Source organism: Culex pipiens, chromosome 2 (assembly GCF_016801865.2).
Source record: "Culex pipiens pallens isolate TS chromosome 2, TS_CPP_V2, whole genome shotgun sequence".
NCBI lineage: Eukaryota > Metazoa > Arthropoda > Insecta > Diptera > Culicidae > Culex > Culex pipiens.
Window position 1 is genome coordinate 72,878,004 of NC_068938.1, and position 22,172 is coordinate 72,900,175.

The following is a 22,172-nucleotide window of genomic DNA, read 5'->3' on the forward strand; positions in this document are numbered from 1 at the left end:
AAATTATTCAAAAAAATACATGAGGCCACGAACCTAGTTTAAATGAAATTCTAAAATCAGTAAAATACTTGCTTCCAGAAAAAATTTCCCTGTTTGCTTTATCTCATACTGTCACTCATAATATAAACCACATCACTCTGTATAATAAACATTATTTCAACACCTTCATCCCATGAAGCAGCCCTTTTACCTTCTGAGCTGCTGCTGTTTGGGTCTGGTGTTAAAACGTCTTTAGCCCTTGACGGATGGTACATCTGCAATGCTGCTATTGATTTTTTAATGCTCTGCTCTGCCACACTGGCTTTACCATACAGCTCTGTTTGCACAGTAAAATGTGTAAAGTTGAATGCGTAACATCATTTTTTTCTTTTTTTTTTGCTAAGGAAAAGCTGGAAATATTTTTTTTACTGATCTTTTTAAATATTTTTTATGCAAATACTGTTATGGCAATCTCAAAACAAAAAAAAAAACCGTGCAAGTTTTAATTTTTCACTGTGCATCCATGTATTTCCACCTCAACCACATGTAAAAAGTTTCTGTTTCATTCTGTGTTTCCGTTAATACACGTATGTCGTCCTTCCTGAGCAGCAGCAGCTTCGCTCTGGCAAGGACACATTTGTCGGTGTGGTGTGGGGCAAATGGAAGGATTAAGAAAGTAATCTGCAGATGATGACGGTGTGATGGCACCACTTCACACCGCGGCAAGTGTCGCCAGAAGATATGTTTGTGCTCATCATCGCAACGGACCAAAGTTGCAACACAGTTTCCAGAGAGACGGGATGAAAAGGACGCTTTCTCTCTTTCTCTCGGTCTGTGTAATGATTCAAATCTTTTGCTTTCACTAGCCAGCCAGCCAGCAGCGTCCAATTCATTCGCACAAAAGAATGGACGAGATATTGCTGGTGCTACGGACGCTGGGGAGGGAGATAGGTTGGCCTACATTTGTGGTAGGAAACGACAGAAAATGAAATTTCTTTCTAACTTCTGTGACAGAAATGGAGAATTTTTTTAACATATCGGATTGTTTGTTATTTGGATTTTTTTGTATTTTTCTTGCATTGACTTTTGATATGGCGCTAGAAAGATAGTTTCTCGAATTACTTGGATTACTTGGAAGCATTAGAGGTTTATTTACTGAAATTTACAACTTAAATTTTATAAATACCGTCAGTGGGGGTGACTATGGATCAAAATACGGTACGCGTCTCGTATTTTCTTGATAACTAAAACAATTTAAATAACATCGAAAATCTTGCAACGTAGATTTGTTCTTAGATAGTTTTCTAACATTTTCCCAAAATATGGTAGATTTTGATGAACACTACCCTCAATGCCAATAGTTTGAAAATTGACCCAATATCTCCCCTTAGAGGGGGTAACATTGGGTCAAATGAAACTAAAATGATGCTCAATTATAACGATAAGGTAAAAACAAGTCATCCTACAGTGTTTCTTGTTTCAAGGGAATCGTATTGACATGCTACAATGTTTGAAGTAGAGCAGTTCTCTCAGCTTTCGGTCATTCGATTTTTTTTTGTATTTTTTAATCCGACTGAAACTTTTTTGGTGCCTTCGGTATGCCCAAAGAAGCCATTTTGCATCATTAGTTTGTCCATATAATATTCCATACAAATTTGGCAGCTGTCCATACAAAAATGATGCATGAAAATTCAAAAATCTGTAACTTTTGAAGGATTTTTTTTGATCGATTTGGTGACTTCGGCAAAGTTGTAGGCATGGATATGGACTACACTGAAAAAAAATGATACACGGTAAAAAATTTTTGTGGTGATTTTTTATTTAACTTTTTGTCACTAAAACTTGATTTGCAAAAAAACGCTATTTTTAATTTTTTTTCATTTTTTGATATGTTTTAGGGGACATCAAAGTTTTCAGAAATTTCCAGGTTGTGCAAAAAATCGTTGGCCGAGTTATGATTGTTTTAATCGATACTGTTTTTTTAATCGATATTGATTTTTAATCGATACTAATTTAAGGAAGAAAAAAAGTTTAAGCCATTTATAGGTAACTTTATTGAAAATAATCGAAGTGTTTTAATTTTTTTTAAATTAGTGCACATTTTTGAGTGAGACTTAGAAAACATCAATTTTTCTTTTTTTAATCACTTGCATGGCAATATCTCAGCAACTTAGGGTCGTATCAACAATGTTCAAATAAGCAAAATATAGAGAATTTTCTCAACTTTTCAAATATATTTTTTTCAATAGTGGGAAAATATCTGCACTAATTTAAAAAAATTAAAAACTTCGACTATTTTCAAAAAAGTTACCAATAAAAAAAAAACGATGCACTTCATCAAAATTTCACTAAAGTACTTTTTGATTGCAAATTTATTTTTACATCGGAAAATGAAGTTGAAAAATTTTTGCGACCAATATTTCGATTTTTTGAAGAAATCAGTATCGATTTAAAAAATCATAACTCGGTCAACGATTTTTTGCACAACCTGGAAATTTCTGAAAAGTTGGCATTTGATGTCCTCTAAAACATATTAAAAAATGAAAAAAAAAATAAAAATAGCGTTTTTTGCAAATCACGTTTTAGTGACAAAATGTTAAATAAGAAATCGCCATTTTTTTACCGTGTATCATTTTTTTCAGTGTAGTCCGTATCCGTACCTACAACTTTGCCGAAGACACCAAATCGATCAAAAAATTCCTTTAAAAGATACAGATTTTTTAATTTTCATGCATCATTTTTGTATGGACAGCTGCAAAATTTGCATGGAATATTATATGGACAAATTAATGATGAAAAATAGCTTCTTTGGGCATACGAAAGGCACCAAAAAAGTCTCAGCCGGATTAAAAAAATACATAAAAATGAGTTACCGAAATTTCAGAGAATTCGAACAAAACATTTCATTAGGATTAGGGCACAAAACCAAAACGTAAACATTCGGGATTATTCCACTATTCCATTCATTAGTACACTCCCTACATGCCCTCCAAGAATCAGATTGATAACAAACAATTTCCTATTGAAAAAATCAAAAACACAAAAGGGCACATAACCATGTTCACTCCAAACCAGAAAAAAAAAGTTCAATTGGGCCCTTTTCTTTTTCGTTAGTTTTTCGTGGTTAAGGAACTTTCTTTGATATAAAGTAAACTTTTCATACATTCTTAACACTAATTCACTTAAAAAAAAGTTTGGTTTACTTTTCACCAAGGATTTCTGCAGAGAAAAACTTCGTCAAAAAACAATATTTAATACGGTCCCGCGGCTGCTGTTCAGTACACTTTTGAAGAATTTTTATGTTTCACATACCTTATCTACACTATTCAATCACAAAACTTCACCAATAATCAGAATTTCTACTGAATTCCTCATTATTTCTAACTAGACAAAAGGGCCCGTAAACATCATTCAAAACATCAATCAGGTGACAGCGCTTTAGTGCCCTTTCAGCTCTCTTCGAAATTGCATTTAGAAAGGGCCCATTATGAACAACAGTTGGAAAGTTAAAAGGGCCCAATAACGATTTTTTTTTAAAATTATGAGTTTTATTGCGAAAATCAACAAATATCAAGAAGCATTTAAGCAGAGTTGAGGATAATGATGTGTTTTATCGTATCATCAGTAAAAATACCATCAGTCAAGCTTCTTTTTTAAATAGGAATTGAAACAAGTTGTCCACTTTTTGCAAGCGATTTTCTCGAATCGCGGTTTTTGGTTTTGTGCCCTAATGAAATGTTTGGCTCGAATTGCTCTATACCGAACCATCAATTTTTTTTATTTTGGATGCTTTCATATGTTGTTTATTTCTAGATATAAAATCGAAAATGGCATAAGTTTTTTTTAATATGGTGTATTTTTCCCATTTTTAGGATTTTTTTATGATTATAAAAATATGTATGCTAAAAAAAAAAGAAAAGCAACTCTGCAGGAAAACATTTTGAAAGGCAGAGAAAATTTGCTTGTTTGCTGTGAGTTTACCTAAAAAGTTTGAATTTGGTGATTAATTAGTTTTTATTGGTGTCATCTAATTAGTCCTTTTTTCAACTGTTGATATCTCGAAAACTATTGGATCGATTTTTTGAAATAAATTTTCTTTTTTTCTGTGATATATATTTAAGCTTTCCTATCCTCGTTCTCTTTCCATAGTGTTAGTAGCAGTTATTTTAGAAAGTTTTTTTCTGCTCTCGCTTAACCGATTGAATTGATTATATTTGAATTTATTTGTAGCTGTAAGGATCTTCAAAACTCTGCATTCGGCCATTAGTTAAGCAAATTGTATTCTGATTAGTACATCAAATAAACATGAATTGAATTGAATTGAAATTAAATTTTCTGCTCTTTTAAAAATTGTAAAGAGATTTTAAAATCTGGCTATTACTTAAAAATAATTTTAAATTGAAAAAAATAATTCTGTTTTGGAAATTTTACCATTAAAAAACGGGTTGCTCTATTGTTTTTTTTTTGTGATTTTCGATTTTTACAGAAAATCTGAAAATTTCTTTAAAATTAGGTATTTTGCAAGTAAAATTAAAAAAATCGGGAAAACTTTTCCGTATACCAATTTTTCTTCGAAACCGATGTTGATACAGATTGACGCAAGCATGTAAAGAGTTTTTTTCTTCAAATATAAAATACAACAAAAAATATCTGATAAAATGTTGATGAATTGTCAGGAATTTGTTTTCAATACAGTTTCTGAAACTATAAAGAAACACTTAAGCATTATTAATTAAACAAACAATATGTTATAAAAACCCCGAAATTTTCTCAAACTTTGAGAAATGTTTTCCCAGGGAGTCAAATTTTTTTAACCAATCACCTTAAATTTATGCAGGGTTGCGAATGAGCAAGCGAGCCAGAAGCCGTGCTCGCTCATTCATGAGCATGAGGAATTAACAGGTATCTCGATCTCGCTCCTGCTCATCGCCTGCGCTCGTGCTAAATGAGCGCTCATCAGTAAAGTAAAGGTAGATTTTTAGTATTGTTGATGAAATTGGCACAGGCCAATTGGATTGGATCTTTTGAAGATAATTTTTTCACGAAAGGGACATGAACTCATCTAATGTTGTCAGCTTATTAGTTTTTTCAGAGCTTGATACTTAAGAAAACTAGTTTTAATTAAATTCCCGATCAATGAAAAATGGCTGATTAGCATTGAAGGTGTCTTAATTTGCTTAGAATTCCAGACACTCTTTTTAGCTTATTTAACATAAAATTCAGAATAAATTTTCAAGGAACGGCATTTTTAGGTCTTAAAAAGGCACGCTCATTTCTCATTTATTTATTTAGATTGATCTTAACTCTGACTCCAAAACAAGCTTCAAACCAAAAATATGAAAAATATCTTCATCCAATATACAGAGTTGTTACGGACGGCGCGGATTTGGCGCGGATTTTTTTTTTCGACTTCTCCTTAACAACCCTGATAATAAAGATTAGCCTATTAAAGCCTCCTAAAAAACAACCTCAAAGCTCTGCAGAAAAAAAAAGTTACTATCGTTAACCCGTTACAGGTAATGATGAACATTTTCGCTCATAAAATAAACGAGCAAACATGAGCACGAGCGAACTTGAGCCAGCTCGCGTAGCGCTCCTCCTCACGAATGAGCGAAAAAGGCTCGCTCATGAGCGGATAAGCTCAAAATCGCAACAATTAATTGTAATTGTCGTGAATTGTTGCGACTTTGTTGCAATTTTCGATGTGTAACAGACGGCAAATTACCCTTAAGTACACCCCTTGATATAGAAAATTTAGATAAAGTTGCTTTTATTAACAAAATGATAGATATATTGATTTTAAACATTGCAAATTCGTGTCTTGTAAAAAATAATTTTGACCACCCCCGATGATCCCACAGTGCGGGGCCTGCTGTAGGCATGCAGCACGCCTCTACCCGGCAAGCACGGTTGGCAGATAATGCTGCAATTGTGGCACAGTTTAGTGTTCTCTTATTCGCACCATTCTTGGCCGGGTTGGCTGGCAAGATATCACCTCAGGGAGTCTACGGCGGTGGTGGTTTTGCGTGTGGCTTTTCCATGCAAATGCTACATTTCACGAAAGCTATAGCTACCTCTCTGTGATGCCATGTGGCTCGAGCCTGTTTGGGGGCCAAGCTGAGCTGAGAATCCAATTTGGGAGTGGTGTTCTTTTGAAGTGTACTTTAATTAATTTCTTTGAATAGCTAGCTTTCCATTTAGGGGCAAACAGGGAAGGGGTCCCAAAAGGGAAATAATTTAAGTGGGGATTTTATTAGTTTAGAACCACCATTATCCGGAAGGATGTTACCTACTGACCCCGGAAGCATTCTTGAATTCGGTTCCTTGCGACTTCCGTCTGTCGTTTTGTTGGTTTCAGGTCGATGACCGTCCCGCCGAGGGGGATTTAATTTTTGTTTCCCGTTTCCCATAAATAAATTGTTTTTCGCTTTTCTAACTCGCTCTCTCCGTACCCTCGTAGCATACCCAGAATCGAAGGCATCCCGAAGGGATGGTGGCAGCTGCTGGAAACAGCTTCCCCGGGCACATGTCACACATGGGATTCGGATGCTTGCTGGAGTCTGTGGGGGTAGTGCGTAAATGACGTTGATTTTTTAATTTTACTTTTTAGACTTTAAATTTATATTAATTAAAAATAAATTTCACAAAATTTATCAATTCCTAGCCCAAAAAGCGTTACGTCATTGATAGACGCGCCCAATCGAGTGATGTGTGGGTGGCTGTAGACATCGAATCGTATACGATAAACTGTGTAGGATTGTTTTTCTCGCCGCGTAAAGCCGGTTCGAGTTTTGGGATGAGTCAATGGGTGGCAATGTTTTGGTTCAATTGGACCAATTACGGGCTTGCGGTATACTGCAACGTAGTCGTAGCAGCGACATAGGACTTTGACCTTGAAGAGGAAATTGTTTATGTTTACAACTAATGAGCAGTTCTCTAGGATTTCGGTCATTCGATTTTTTTTTGTATTTTTTAATCCGACTGAAACTTTTTTGGTGCCTTTGGTATGCCCAAAGAAGCCATTTTGCATCATTAGTTTGTCAGTATAATTTCCCATACAAATTTGGCAGTTGTCCATACAAAAATGATGTTTGAAAATTCAAAAATCTGTATCTTTTGAAGGAATTTTCTGATCGATTTGGTGTCTTCAGCAAAGTTATAGGTATGGATACGGACTACACTGGAAAAAAAATACTCGGTAAAAAAAATTGGTGATTTTTTTATTTAACTTTATATCACTAAAACTTGATTTGCAAAAAAACACTATTTTTATTTTTTTAATTTTTTGATATGTTTTAGAGGACATAAAATGCCAACTTTTCAGAAATTTCCAGATTGTGCAAAAAATCATAGACCGAGTTATGAATTTTTTAACCAATACTGATTTTTTCAAAAAATCGAAATTTTGGTCGCAAAAAATTTTCAACTTCATTTATCGATGTAAAATCAAATTTGCAATCAAAAAGTACTTTAGTAAAATTTTGATAAAGTGCGCCGTTTTCAAGTTAAATCCATATTTAAGTGACTTTTTTGAAAATAGTCGCAGTTTTTCATTTTTTTAAATTAAAAAAAATATTATGAAAAGTTGAGAAAATTCTCTATATTTTGCTTTTTCGGACTTTGTTGATACGACCTTTAGTTGCTGAGATATTACAATGCAAAGGTTTAAAAACAGGAAAATTTATGTTTTCTAAGTCTCACTCAAACAGCCCACCATTTTTCAATGTTGATATCTCAGCAACTAATGGTCCGATTTTCAATGTTAAAATATGAAACATTCGTGAAATTTTCCGATCTTTCCGAAAACAATATTTTCATAATTTTGAAGTCAAGACTAACATTTCAAAAAGGCCAAACATTCAACATTACGCCCTTTTAAAATGTTAGTCTTGACTTCAAAATTATGAAAATATTGTTTTCGGAAAAATAAAAATAAGTTTTAGTGATATAAAGTTAAATAAAAAAATCACCAATTTTTTTTACCGTGTATCATTTTTTTCCAGTGTAGTCCGTATACATACCTACAACTTTGCTGAAGACACCAAATCGATCAAAAAATTCCAAAAGATACAGATTTTTGAATTTTCACATATTATTTTTGTATGGACAGCTGCCAAATTTGTATGGAAAATTATATGGAAAAACTAATGATGCAAAATGGCTTCTTTGGGCATACCGAAGGCACCAAAAAAGTTTCAGCCGGATTAAAAAATACAAAAATTAAAATTGACGAAAAAAGACCAATTCCGTAGAGAACTTCTCTAATTTGTTTTTCAATAACAAACTATTTTGGAGAGATGTCTGGTTTCAATGATGTGGTACACAGAAAAAATAATGTAAATTTGGAAGCTGTAATTTTGGAAGGTTGAATATTACCTCTTTTATGGTGTAATTTTACCTCAATTTAGACTGAAAAAGTGACATTACACCAGAAAAGTGGTAAAATTACACATTTCCAGAGGTAAAATTACACCTTTTTTCTGACATAAAAGATGTACATCTTCCCAGATGTAATATTAGCATGATTTTTTTTCTGTGTAGTTTGAATACTGTTCAGTGCAATTTGCCCAATTATTTATATACTTTTTTTGAAGATTTTTATTTGTCGTAAAATTCGACCATGTGAGTTAAAATATTTTTTTTTGTATTCACAATAAATAAATTGTAGACAATTTTAAGTCTTCTAATATTTTTGAATTTATTTTAAAAATGAAGTACACAGTAAAAAAAATCATGGTAGTATTACATCTGGAAACAGGTACATCTTTTGTGTCAGCAAAAAAATGTAATTTTACCACTTTTCTGGTGTAACGTCACTTTTTCAGTCTGAATTGAAGTTAAATTAGATCATGAAAGAGTTAATACTCAACCTTCCAAATTTACACAATTTTTACAGTGTATAACTGTACAAAGTAGAAGACAAGAAAACATTTCGAGTTGTCTTCTATAACTAAAGGTCGTCGAAGGATCCAACTCGAGACTCCTCTCTACTTGAATAAATATCCCGTAATCAGCTGCAGTAGCCCGGCTCAGTAGCAATCCTTGGGATCAACCTAATCCTCGGGATCAACCTAAGCCTCTTCTGAAGTATTTCCCTTCCTAATTTTTTTTTGCGATAGCATCACCGCTCCGATGTTATCTAAAATCCCTCAATTCCCATCAAACCAATCAGTTTTGGAGTCAAATCAGTGTTGCGAAGTAAAATCGCGTTGTGAAGATTCCAAAGAACCTAATTATATTTTCTCCGAGTACCTTTTTTGTTTGCCCTTCCCCGAAAGCAATGGGGGGAAGCATTCTATTTTTGAAACATTTCCCTTTAAAGCCGGTTTCATCCCTAACTCAAGAAACAAACTGATAACGTCTCATTCGGAATCAGAATGCTTTGCCTCGACAAGATGTATGTTTCGTCCTTAAAATGAAAACGATGTAATTTGGGCTTTCCGCGATTAATTTGGACGCATCAAATAGTCGTTCCCTGTGTGCGCTCAAGCGCACCACCAAAACCAAACGACTACTTCATTCAACTAACTATAGGCGAGAGTGCAAATCACGTGATTAGTCTTCTGGAACACACAAAAGCGAAATCTATTTTCGAGCTGGCTGGCTGGCTGGTGGCTTTTACCTGTGGCCGACGGCGGCGGCGGGAAGCCACCATTAGGTTTGTGCTAGAGAAGCAAAATCCTTCGCCGCCGGAGTGACGACGTCAGCATAATCCTATTTACGCTCGATTTAATCCCTCGTTTAGCCGTAGACCGGCAACCGGCGGTGACCGACTGATCGCGTTGCCAAAAGAGAGAGACCGGTTGGTTGTACTCCACCACCCCCAAACGGGTAATTTTAGAAAGGCAAATGCAACATATATCTCGACGAATAGTTTGAAAAGGGTCTATTGAAATTAAAACATGTTGTTTTATAGTTATTCGCACTTTTGAAAATTGGTTCAGTTATGTTCTGATTTCGGTAAACCGCTTATTTGAACTGAACTCTGATTTAGCAACAAGCCATTTCCCAACGGGATTGATGTTAACTGAAGTTGACCTTTGTTTGTGGTCGAATTAGTTCTCTTCCTGAAATTATACAATGTGGAGACAAAAATAGAAACGTGGCAGAATTCCCAGAAGGAACACCCCCCCAGCTATCGGAAATACCCAAACAGACAACATTCTTGACGTGTCTGACGGTGTCATTTACCCCGAATCTCAGATCGTTTGTGGTTCGGCAACACTGCAAAGCATCGGGAAGGCATATGTTTGAACCCTTTAGGGATGAATTTTGTTTTCCGAAGGCGATTCCTTTTGTTTTGGTGCTGGACTGCTTGTTTCTGTGAACGCCGTTTTCATCCAGAATAAATAAAAAACTCTAATCTTCTCTAATCTCAGATATCATAATCCGGGGTGACATTAATAGGCCGTAGTCTTTTTTTTGCAAATTGAAAAAAATAATCATTAAATACAATGGTATGAAACCATACTGAGCTTTGCAAATAAGATACTCTCAAGAAAATGTTTTCAACAAGTTTAAAAAAATTGTGAACGCAAGTTAACTATAATTCTGAAAACATTTATAAAAAGAATTATTTAAATACTCTTTAAGTGTCATGCTTTTCTCAACGAAAATGAATTCTCATCGAAAAACGGCCTGCATTATCACTTTTTTTACTTTTTTATACAATGAACAGTGAAAATTAATTATTACGTTACAAGTGTTTTAAGTGTTAAGTGTTATTGAAAAAGAATTCGAAAATATCTTAAGATCTAAACAGATTGTCAGTAGCACATTTTTCTTAACAAATTTCAAAATTGTTCGATCCATGGTGGAACTGTTTTTTTTTGAGCAATTTTCTACAGAACCGGTCTTTTTTCTTAATTTTAATTTTTGTATTTTTTTAATCCGGTCAAAGCTTTTTTGGTTCCTTCGATATGCCCAAAGAAGCCATTTTGCATCATTAGTTTGTCCATATAATTTTCCATACAAATTTGGCAGCTGTCCATACAAAAATGATATATGAAAATTAAAAAATCTGTATCTTTTGAAGGAATTTTTTGATCGATTTGGTGTCTTCGGCCAAGTTGTAGGTCTGGATAAGGACTACACTGAAAAAATATGGTACACGGTAAAAAAAATGATGATTTTTAATTTAACTTTTTGTCACTAAAATTTGGTTTGCAAAAAAAAAAATATTTTCAATTCTTTTTTTTTCATATGTTTTAGGGGACATCAAATGCCAACTTTTCAGAAATTTCCAGGTTGTTCAAAAAATCTTTGACCGAGTTATGAATTTTTTAATCAATACTGATTTTTTTAGAAAAAATCGAAATGTCGGTCGCAAAAATGTTTCATCTTCATTTTCTGATGTGAAATCAAATTTGCAATCAAAAAGTACTTTAGTGAAATTTTGATAAAGTGCACCGTTTTCAAGTTGAATCCATTTTTAGGTGACTTTTTTGAAAAAAGTCGCAGTTTTTCATTTTTTTAAATTAGTGCACATGTTTGTCCACTTTTGATTTTTTTTTTGAAAAGTTGAGAAAATTCTCTATATTTTGCTTTTTTCAACTTTGTTGATACGACCCTTAGTTGCTGAGATATTGCCACGCAAAGGTTTAAAAACATGAAAATTTATGTTTTCCAAATACATGATTTTGGTATGATTTCATGGTATTTTACCATCTATTACTGGGCAACTAAGAGCACATTATGGTCGCTGGTATTTGAACAAGTAATACCAAAATTTGGTATTTTCATACCATTTTTAGTGCAGCAGTTGCAGTTAGTGAAAAAACGGAAATTATTCATATGCAACAGCCAAATCTACTCACCTGATGATTCCATGTTGTTATTAGTGATATTCTTCACCACACCGAATGCATTTGTCATTGATGAACGGCCTGTGCTTGAAGTTCTTGAAGCTTCTGAAAAATAACAAGATTGAAAAATAAGTATTATTAAAATGAAACTGAATTGAAATTCACCAAAATTCATTAATCTGTCGATTGACTCGTTTTTCAAAGTATTTGGTTATCCCGACTTAGAGATATTTCAACGTTTTTGAAAAAAATATTAGTGGGTATATCACACTAATTTTTAAAATCATCTTTAACATTTTCGGATTTCAAGTCATTTTAGCGCAAAATTAATTAACTCGTAAAATTTTTTTAACAAATTTCCCATAGTTTCAGAGAAAATTGATGAAACCTTTCAATATTCAAATAATACCAAAATGTGCCATCCTGACTTAGAAAATTTTCCACAATTTCAAGTCATTTCTATAGGGGGTATATCAAAAATGTTTAAAATCAAGTTTGAAATTTCCGGTTTTGAATGAAAGCATTCGCTTTGAGACATCATTTTAGCGCAAAATTAATTATTTTGTCAAAATTGGTCAAAATTTTCCCATAGTTTCAGAGGAATTTGATAAAACACTTAAATACCAAAATAAAACCAAAATGTGCCATCCTGACTTAGAAAATTTTCCACAATTTCAAGTCATTTCTATAGGGGGTATATCAAAAATGTTTAAAATCAAGTTTGAAATTTCCGGTTTTAATTGAAAGCATTCGCTTTGAGACATCATTATAGCGCAAAATTAATTATTTTGTCAAAATTGGTCATAATTTTCCCATAGTTGCAGAGGAATTTGATAAAATACTGTAATACCAAAAGAATACCAAAATGTGGTGTTCGATCATTGACATTTTCTGCAATTTTGCAATATCAAAACAATACCTTAAATTGGTATGATACCACATTTTGCTCTTGCATAATCCTCAAGATAAAGGGTCCAGGAATACCAAAATTTGGTATTGATACCAGAGAAAGGTATTATTACCCATGCTCGGGATTCGTGAAATTTTCCGATCTTTTCGAAAAAAAACTTTTAAAATTTTTAAACCAAGACCAACATTTACAAAGGCGTAATATTGAATGTTTGGCCCTTTTGAAATGTTGGTCTTGATTAAAAATTTTGAAAAAAATGTTTTTCGAAAAGTAAGATATCGACATTAGAAAATGGTGGGTTGTTTGGGTGCGACTTGGAAAACATCAATTTTCATGTTTTTAAACCTTTGCATGGCAATATCTCAGCAACAAAGGGTCGTATCAACAAAGTTTAAAAATGCAAAATATTGAGAATTTTCTCAGCTCTTAAAAAATATTTTTTTTAAAGTGGGTAAGCATGTGCTCTAATGAATGAATGAATGAATGAATGAATGAATGAATGAATGAATGAATGAATGAATGAGTGAATAATTCTTACCCGCCGGCGTCCAGTTCACAGGTGTACGCTTGATCAAACAAATCGTTATCTTATGTTCAGTAATCTGTACACCCAAGTGGGCAAACATGTGTACTAATTTAAAAAAAATGAATAACTGCGATTATTTTCAAAAAAGTTTCCTAACAATGGCTTTAACTTGAAAACGGTGCACTTTATCCAAATTTCACTGAAGTACTTTTTGATTGCAAATTTGACTGTACATCGAAAAATTTAGCTGAAAAATTTTTGCGACCAAAATTTTGATTTTTTGAAAAAAAAAACGATACTTAATCCACCTATAAGGTGGTTGGAGCCTTCCTCACACTGTTACTTGTGTTCTATGTTTATGCGTGCTACAATTTTTAGATATGCATTAGAATGTAACAATGGGTCAAATTAGCAGGCATTTGAGGACATGATCCCCTAGGTGTACTGAGCCTGAATCCCAAATATGAGCTTGATTGGTTGCGATAGGACCTTGTGCTTTGACTTTGAAGTTTAAATGGAATTTAACCCGTAAAGTCGATGCGTTTAGTTTTTTGCCAATTTTGAGCCCCTTAACGGTTTTTGCATTTTTCAAAAACCTTACGATTTCATAGTTCGTGTTCCAGGGAACATCTAAAAATGAACCTATAAACATATAAAAGACAATAGCTTATAGGACTTTCTTTTAAAAAAGAAGTCTGGACCTTTGCGGGAGAGTGCGAAAAGATTTGTCCACTATTAAGAATGTTTCAGAATTTATAACACAGCCGTTGAACAAGGTAGGTTCAGAGAAGGCGTCGCGACGCTCATGTAACCAAGAAAGCTGATGGTTGCCAGAATGGTTGGCTGATGGTTGATTGTGATAAATGTCTTATATACAGCTGAAAGAATCCCACAAAACTCTGTACTGCACTTACAAAACTACTGTTAGTCGATAAACTAAAGAAAAAACTGAATTGAATTGAAATTTTCTTACTCTTCGACAAAGGTGTACAACCTCCGTTAGATTAGTCCGTGCCCGCCGGCAATTTGACCAGGTTGAGGTCGTTGTAGGCAAGCTTGGCGTTGGTGGCGGCTGCATCAGCAGCCTTTGCCTGCTCCTCCGTCCACTTTCGCTTCTCGGATTCCGCTTTTTGCGTTTGATTTACGCTTCTTCCTCCCACGCGCTTGGGCTTTTCCGCTTCGGCCGCCTCGTTGTGTTTTTGTCGTGGTTCTCCAGCAGAAGGGCGTTTACGTTGAGGTTGATCAGCTTCACGCCGTCGTACATGTAGGGCTTGCTCTCAAACAGTTTGGCGGACCTCAAGTCTTGCAGATGCAGGTGCTTGATCAACAGTCCAGAATTTTTTTGCGGTCATCGAGTAAACCGGTAGGTTGCGGATGAAACCTGTGGCACCATACAACTTATTCGAGGGGACCATTTTGATGGAGCCTTCGTCTAGATCGTGGACATCGACTGCGTTTGCGGAGACAATTTTAAAGACGTCAAGCCCGGTACGGCATCCGAGTTCATCAAAGCTAACAATAACATCGTCGGTGTCGTAAGCTGCTTCAATTTGGGAAGAATGGTCAGCAGCAGCTCAGTGTTGTACACATTGATCTCATCCTTGAGGCAGACGATCACCGCGGACGCATCCAGAACGTAACGTAATCCGGAAGATGCTTTTGTCCTGGTAAGCTGGCACTTTCCTTCGACGTCCTTGAGGGTGGCCTTTAGGGTGCGAACCTGCTGATCGCAAGGAATCCCTAACCGGTTCGCCGGTCGCGCTAAACTGCTGTTTGATGTTGTTCACTTGTCGCAATCCGCTTCGTAACATAACCCAAGCCCGAGCGTCTTCAAATTGGAACTGCGTTGTGACCTAGTGCTTTAGCCCCTCGGACAGTGGCGCCTGTTTTTACGCGTTGTTGTTGACAGCGGTGTGCAACCGCTGCTAGATCGAACCAAACTAGGCAATTGCTTCCGGACGCTTACCTCCGCGACCGTTTTGAAGCTCGCGTAAACCGTATTGACCGCGGTCTGATTTTCGTCGCGCATCCGAGTCCGAGCGACCTCCGCGTTCCGCCAGCAGCCACCAGATTGACCTGCATCCGGCTGAGCACTCCAATCAAAGCCAATCGGAGAAGTCCGTCTGCCACTCACGCTGGAACCAGACCAGATAAATAAAAAGTTCAATTTTAAACCAAACCTTGGCGAGTTGGACCAACCAAAGGAAAAAAAAACCCACTTTGTTTATTTTTGTCTGAAAAACACAGGGTGATTCTGAAAAAAAAATAAAGTTCAATGACAGACGTTGGTCGACCAATAGAGCTGTGCCCTGCTACACCATTCTGTTTTATCCCAGTCACGGCGTTCTGGCAGAATTCGGGCAAAATTCTAACCAAGTGAATGATGTACCGCAGTACCAGTACAGAACGGACTCGTTAATTGGGTCCTAAAATTAAGTTTAGATTGCTGATATTATTGTTCACAACGATAAAGCTTATTTTTCTGAGTACAATAACCCTTTTGAACGACCACAAAGAGTTTAAAATTGATTTTTAAATCAATTTTGAAAAATTAACCTCGCGGTCCTTCTTGACAGAAAAGGTCCTACTTGACAGCTCGTTCCAAGAGGACCATAGTTGATCCATCGAAAAAATGTTGTCTTGTCAACAACTTTTTTTTGCATAAAAATGAAAAAAAGTGATCAGAAATCGTTTTTAATTGTGTTTTTTACCGTTGTACATAAAAATTTACATAGGGCTTTAATACCCAATTCGCCGCATTCGGCAGGCATGCCAGATTTTGGAGATTTTCGGGCACATCAAAAAAACGCAAATGAGTTTAACTTGATGGCAAAATAATATTTTACAAATCTGTTTTGGCTAAAGAAGCAAAACATTGTTATCTTTTTCGTGAGTAATTCATTTGATTGAAAATCATCGAATAACAATACAACAATACGAAACAATACATTTGAGCATTGAGCCTGTGCTAGAAAATCTTCAAATGTGGCATCCCTGGCTTTCGGCCGACTCATCGGCCAACGAGTCGGCTGACCGGGCAATAGACTTCTGTGGAAACTTTACATAAAAATAGGAATTGTATTGTTAATTTGGTTTTGGTTAACCGTGGTGGGTTTTCTTCAAATGATTCGAACTGTCAAAAATCCACCAAAGCATCTACCACATTGATTACACAAAAAAACTGTGGTAGAAAAGTATCCATCGCGATCTACCACGATCAATTTTTGACTGCGGTAACCAAAATCAATAAACAATAAAACTCGGTTGCCGAAATCAGTCGACGAAATCTGACGGAATCGATTATTGAAACAATCGGTTCTTAACCAATTTAGTCTGTTAGCAAAACAAATCTTACTCACCTCGATTTGATCGAGATTTAAAAATCTTCAGAATTTTGGAAAATCGACGGTAACATTTCAAAAGGTATCATGTACATTTTGACACTTTCTGGGTTATTTCATATTCTGAAAGTACTCCTAATAAGCTACCTCTCCACCAAAAATGAGCAAAAGTTACTTCAGTAAAGTCTGTTTAATCATGATTTTAAATAAAGTAACATAAACAAAATCTCTGCCATCAGCAGTCCCTGTTTATATAGCCCTGTCAACCTGTCAAACAAAAGACTACATAAACCTCGTGACGAAAAAAAAAGCATCATGAACAAAGCGCCATGTACATTCGGCGAAGAAAAAGGAATCATAACAAAGCGTCCCCCTCAATGACAGCAGGGTGATATAGACGTTGGTGATTTCAAAAGGAGTTATGTTTGTTTTTCTCAACGAAGGAAATAATGTTTTATTGAATTTGGATGATCAAGTATCAATGAAAGCAAGGGGTTAGACTTTCCGCACCGTTTTCGGAAAACCGGTTGTGTTCAAGTGTGAAATGGGTGCACCGCGGTGTTCGTGGGTGCTGGCGATGTGCGCGCACACAATTCACGCAATTCACGCTTGCGGAACTGTCATAGCACATTTTCGCAAAACTGGCATCACTTCGCTTTGAAATGTCAATTTCAAAGTTGTTTACTAACAAACGCGGTATGAAAATGGCCTGAAGGTGTCAATTCAAAACAGCGCAGATTCCGGTGATTCATCGTCGTTTTTTGGGCGTTCAAGTGATTTTCTGGAGTGGCCTTGATGCCGGCAGTTAATTTCCGTTCTACAATGGAACCGCTTTCCTACAATTGGTACGGTAACGGTGGCCACGACTTCAACGCTGTTAGCTTACATCGTCGCCAGCACTGATCCGCGAGCAAATTCTTTTCCGGGTCCCGTCAATGGAAAATTGGCTCCCGGCTCCTCAGTTAGTGCACCGGGGACGAAGAGTGCAAGGCAAAGAAAGGCAGTGGCAGCAAGGAAGTTATCATCCGCCGCAAAATCGAATGAGACGGCCGCCAGTGTCAAAAATGGTCAAACGCATGGACATCAGCAGCAAGACGGACGAAAAGGTTACCGGTGACGAGGACGACGAACCGTTCAAGGTGGTGCTGCCACCGGTTAAGGAGAAGAGCAGCATCTTCTGGAATGGACTTCTCGGGCAGTTGAGCATGATGAAAGTAGACGGACGAATAAACAAATAAAGAATTTGAAAACAAAAGGTAACAAATCTCACACCAGTTATTTGTTTGTTTCATTGAAAAAGAAGAAAATCAACCCGCAAGTTGTACGACTTTTTAATTGTGATTTTTGGGACCAAACAAAAACTCCTGCAAAGATTGTTAGTTTGCTGAAAAACAGAAAACATCAGCACGAGGGATTGTGCCAACCCACTCCCCCCTAACATGATTTTTTCTCCATACATTTTTTTTTACTTTCTTATAGACCTTGGGTTTTCGGCTGTAAAAAAGGGTCACTTTCGAAGCAGGTTCTTCACATGGGATCTCGCCGTCATCGTCGAAACGGACCACTGCACAGCGCCGCTTGTTTCGCATCCCACCGGTGGCCGTTAATCCAGCGGAAGCATTCTTTGAGTCTTGTCGCAGTTAAAATCTTATTCTTTGCGCCGAGAGAGTGTGCAGAGGCCAACATCAGATATCCGTACAGGGTAAAATTAACCTCTCATGTCATCTCCCAGATGTTCCTTTGTATTCCGCCCCGTGCAAACTCATCCGGATGTTTTCCACAATCGAAACCTGCTACCTCGAACTACCCACCGACAGACAAGTGGATGCTTCCTGGTAGGTCGCATTCTTCCCACCACGACCACGTTCAATCCATTCCGAGCTCTCTAACCAGTACGCAATCGACGAACCCACGCAACCTTCTCCCAATGACCAGCAGGTCACAGTGGCTCTCTCTCCGGTACCGTTTCAGACTAGGTTTCAGATAATTTTCCACACTCTTGACCGTTTCCCGCTTCGGCCGGATAAAATTCTTCATCCGTTTCATGCCGTTCCCGAGAATCTTCATCGTTCGCGACAGTAAGTTCTGTAGATTCACCTCGACCTCCTTTGCCACCGTTGGATGCAAATTTCCGGACACTTTCACAAGAAAGCGGTAACCGGGCCAAAAGGACCACTCCGAGCGCCAACAATTTGTTTGCTCCGCAGCTTCACAAGTTGTGTGATCAACGGTGTGTGTCTTCAACGGTAAACCACGTTTGGTCACCTGCGACGTCGTTGGTGGTGGCAGATCCGGCAAGGTTGTTGTTCGGATCGGTTAGATGTCGATTTGCAGTGACGATGTACGTACAGTGAACATCGTTCACAGCTGCTTGAGGAACCGGGCGAAAGGCGGCTCTTTGCGCTCCAGAATCGTCAAGTAGAGTAGCCGGAACCAACGCCTTGAAAACGGAATAAACCATATTTGATATATGTTGACCTGTTTTAGGTAAAATTATAATAAAGATATCGTTTTAACTTTTTAAAGACAAATCAAAAAAGTCTTCGAAAATTAAATGGATTTTTCCAGTTTGTTTGAAAACAAAGTTGAATGCATGACATTTCTAGAAGTGTTGCCATGTTATCCAAATTCTTTCTCTGATTCGTTACGTCAAAATGGTGCGCGATGGTGCGCGAAGGTGCGCGAGAGTGCCTGAAGTGTGCGCAGTGTGTAAAACGCCGTGCACGCACATCGTGCTGAGTGTCCAACTCCTGAATGAAAGCAACGTTTTTCATCGTTTGTTATTATTAGAACATCTTATTTTGCTTTTATATTAAAATGGGAATTGAAAATGGATGCTCAACATTCAAATGCGTTTTTTTAAAAACGCATGGTTTGTACATGATGCTTTTTGAAATGTTGGCGTCGAAATTTTCAATGTTTAGTAGCGCAAAAAGTTTTTTTTTTTGCTTAAATTTTTGTTTTTGCCAAATCTTACATTTTTTGAAAACTAATGGTTGCAATACAACTAAACTAGTGTAAAATGCATTTAAAAACACTTTTTGCATCCAAATGTTGAGGCTATGGCTTGATATTTAAATTTTAATATTTTTAACTTTTTTAAAAACACGGCAAAAACAGCTGTGGGGGTTTAGGACCCCTATATACATTTTAATTTACAACGGTAATAAAAACAATATTTAAACCCATTTCTTATAACTTTTTGTCATATCAAAACAAACAAATAAATTGAAAAGACAACATTATGAGCATGAGCATGAGCATGAGAGATCACCCATGGTTGCCCCTCCGTTGCTGAACAGAACCGTAATATCCTTTCAGCACTACTGATTATAGGCTTCGACGATCTAGTGGTGTTTCCCTTATCAACAGCATGTATGAATGCGCTGAAAAGATAAAACACCATGATTGCTAAAGCTAGATCAGTTGCGAATAGGTAACAGTCATTGGCCACCAACGGCGCCCGCCGTGTCAGTTTGTAGACCTCGATTTTAAGGGACGGGAATGTTAGTTAGCGCAAGTTGCTACTAGGGCAGCTGATTTACTCTGTGCTTACACCCCACGAGCGCCAGGAACCTGAAAACTTGTTAGTAGGATAGGGTGTTTGGTCAGGATTCATCATAGAAGATGATGATGCGACCCAAAATCATAGTGTTTGTTGAAAGGTATTATATATTATTCTCAAGGCAAACAATCGGATGCTGCGGATGAGAAATTTCCCGTTTATCGGTTGTTAAATTTTTAATGAAATGGTTTAGTCTTAGACAGCCGACCAGGCCTGCAAAATGTTGGAAACCCAGCGTACACATGAAGCAAACCAAAATGTCAGTTCACTGCTAGCATCTGACTGTAAGCCTACTGTGTCCGTTCAACCACTGCCGCCTGACTCGTGCCGGTCGGCTGCTGGAGAATGAGAGACGTGAAAAAATGAGCTACACTCACACAATTCGTGTCGTATGACTGACTCGTAAAATCCTCTCTAAACACTATTTTGACTATTTTTAAACAATTGAATGGTTCTAGACTGTGCAAAACACTTAAAACAACCATAACTTATATTCAAAATTACATTTCCACGCATAAATACGAACTTTTTGTGTAAAAACTTGTTTCTTTATGTGTGTGCGTGCAACGTCGAATGAGCGTTGGTCGACTACTGCCTCGCATTGCAGCTGCTCAGTGAGCTAGGGCACTCACGACTGAGTCGGGTTTGTTTATGTCACGGTTTTGCGGTTCTGTGAATGGATCTGAAAAAATCGTGTATGCGTCGCCGATTTTCGCGTCAGGACCCCTGACATTTTCAGCTCTGCAGCCGACTGTGGAAAGATAGAATCAAAATCATTTGTAATTAAAGAATGAAGGATTAAACAATGTAACTTTTAACTTGAGATGATTTTACGAGTTTTAAATGATTGATGTTTAGTGAGGTACTGATTAACGGTGCGAACGACGAGTTTCGATGTGTATCAAGCTGAAATGGTATGATAGGGTTTTGATAGGGTCAAATCGAACTGGCTAGCTGTCATCGGGAGAGCCAAAGCCAGTCGCACCTTCACACGCACACACACAGCCTGAGCCAGCCGCACCTTCACACGCACACACGCACGTGAAAAAAACGAAAAACACCGACGGCGGAACCGAAAATTCTTACGACCCTACGGAAAGGAATCGCAAATCTGACTGGCTCAACTGTCATCGGGACAGCCAAAGCCAGCCGCACCTTCACACGCACACACGCACGCGAAAAAAACGAAAAACACCGACGGCGGACCCGAAAATTCTTACGACCCTACGGAAAGGAATCGCAAATCTGACTGGCTCAACTGTCATCGGGACAGCCTGTAAATTGAAAAGACAACATTATTTTGATGGATAAACTATGGTCCCCTTGCAACGAGCTGTCGAGTAGAACCTTTTCTGCCAAGAAGAGCCGCGCAGCATTTCAGAATATGCCGTAAGCATTGTTGCCAGCGATTTTCTGTACTTTTGATGCAATTAAAAACATACCTGCCAACAATGCCAGGCGATTCGAAGAAGAAGATCAACAAGAACAAAACGTGCAGTATGGGATTTGACAGCGCGCATTTGCCGAAAGTGCGACAAGTTGTTCCGAGGCTGGTTTTCCGCGTGTCTTTTTCTGGAATACGCGCAATACTCAGAAAAACAAGCTTTATCGTTGTGTACAATAATATTACAAATTTAAGCTTGATTTTAGGACCCAATTCGCTCACTGACGAAAGTTTGTTTTACTCAGCATTTGTTTTTGATTAAAAACTAGTTTTCTTTGAGTTATCCTATGTTGAATCACAGACAAACAGACGTGACTCTTCATACAAATTATTTTTGAAATCCATCGTCCTTCATCAAACCACCATATAACGACGACGCCAGCGCTGCCTAGTGAGCTGATGCCGAAGCGCAGCCCAAACATACCAATACAAACCCATTACTGTCCTGTGTCATGTCAGTGTATGCGTGAGACAATCAAGCCTTGACGATTGTAAACATCAACAGCTGATTGAAATAATTTTGTTGTTGCTGATCGTCAGTACTCAATGAAATAAAAATTAAAATTAATACCGACGGCCGAAGATGACGGTGGGTCGATTCCG

At 37.0% G+C, this 22,172-nt stretch overlaps 1 protein-coding gene across 4 annotated transcripts in view; it reads left to right on the plus strand.

Moving 5' to 3' along the window:
- The window catches only part of LOC120422309 (E3 ubiquitin-protein ligase MIB2), an 83,540-nt gene that overhangs the window by 35,185 nt on the left and 26,183 nt on the right, over window positions 1-22,172 (plus strand). The gene's annotated exons all lie outside the window — the stretch shown is intronic.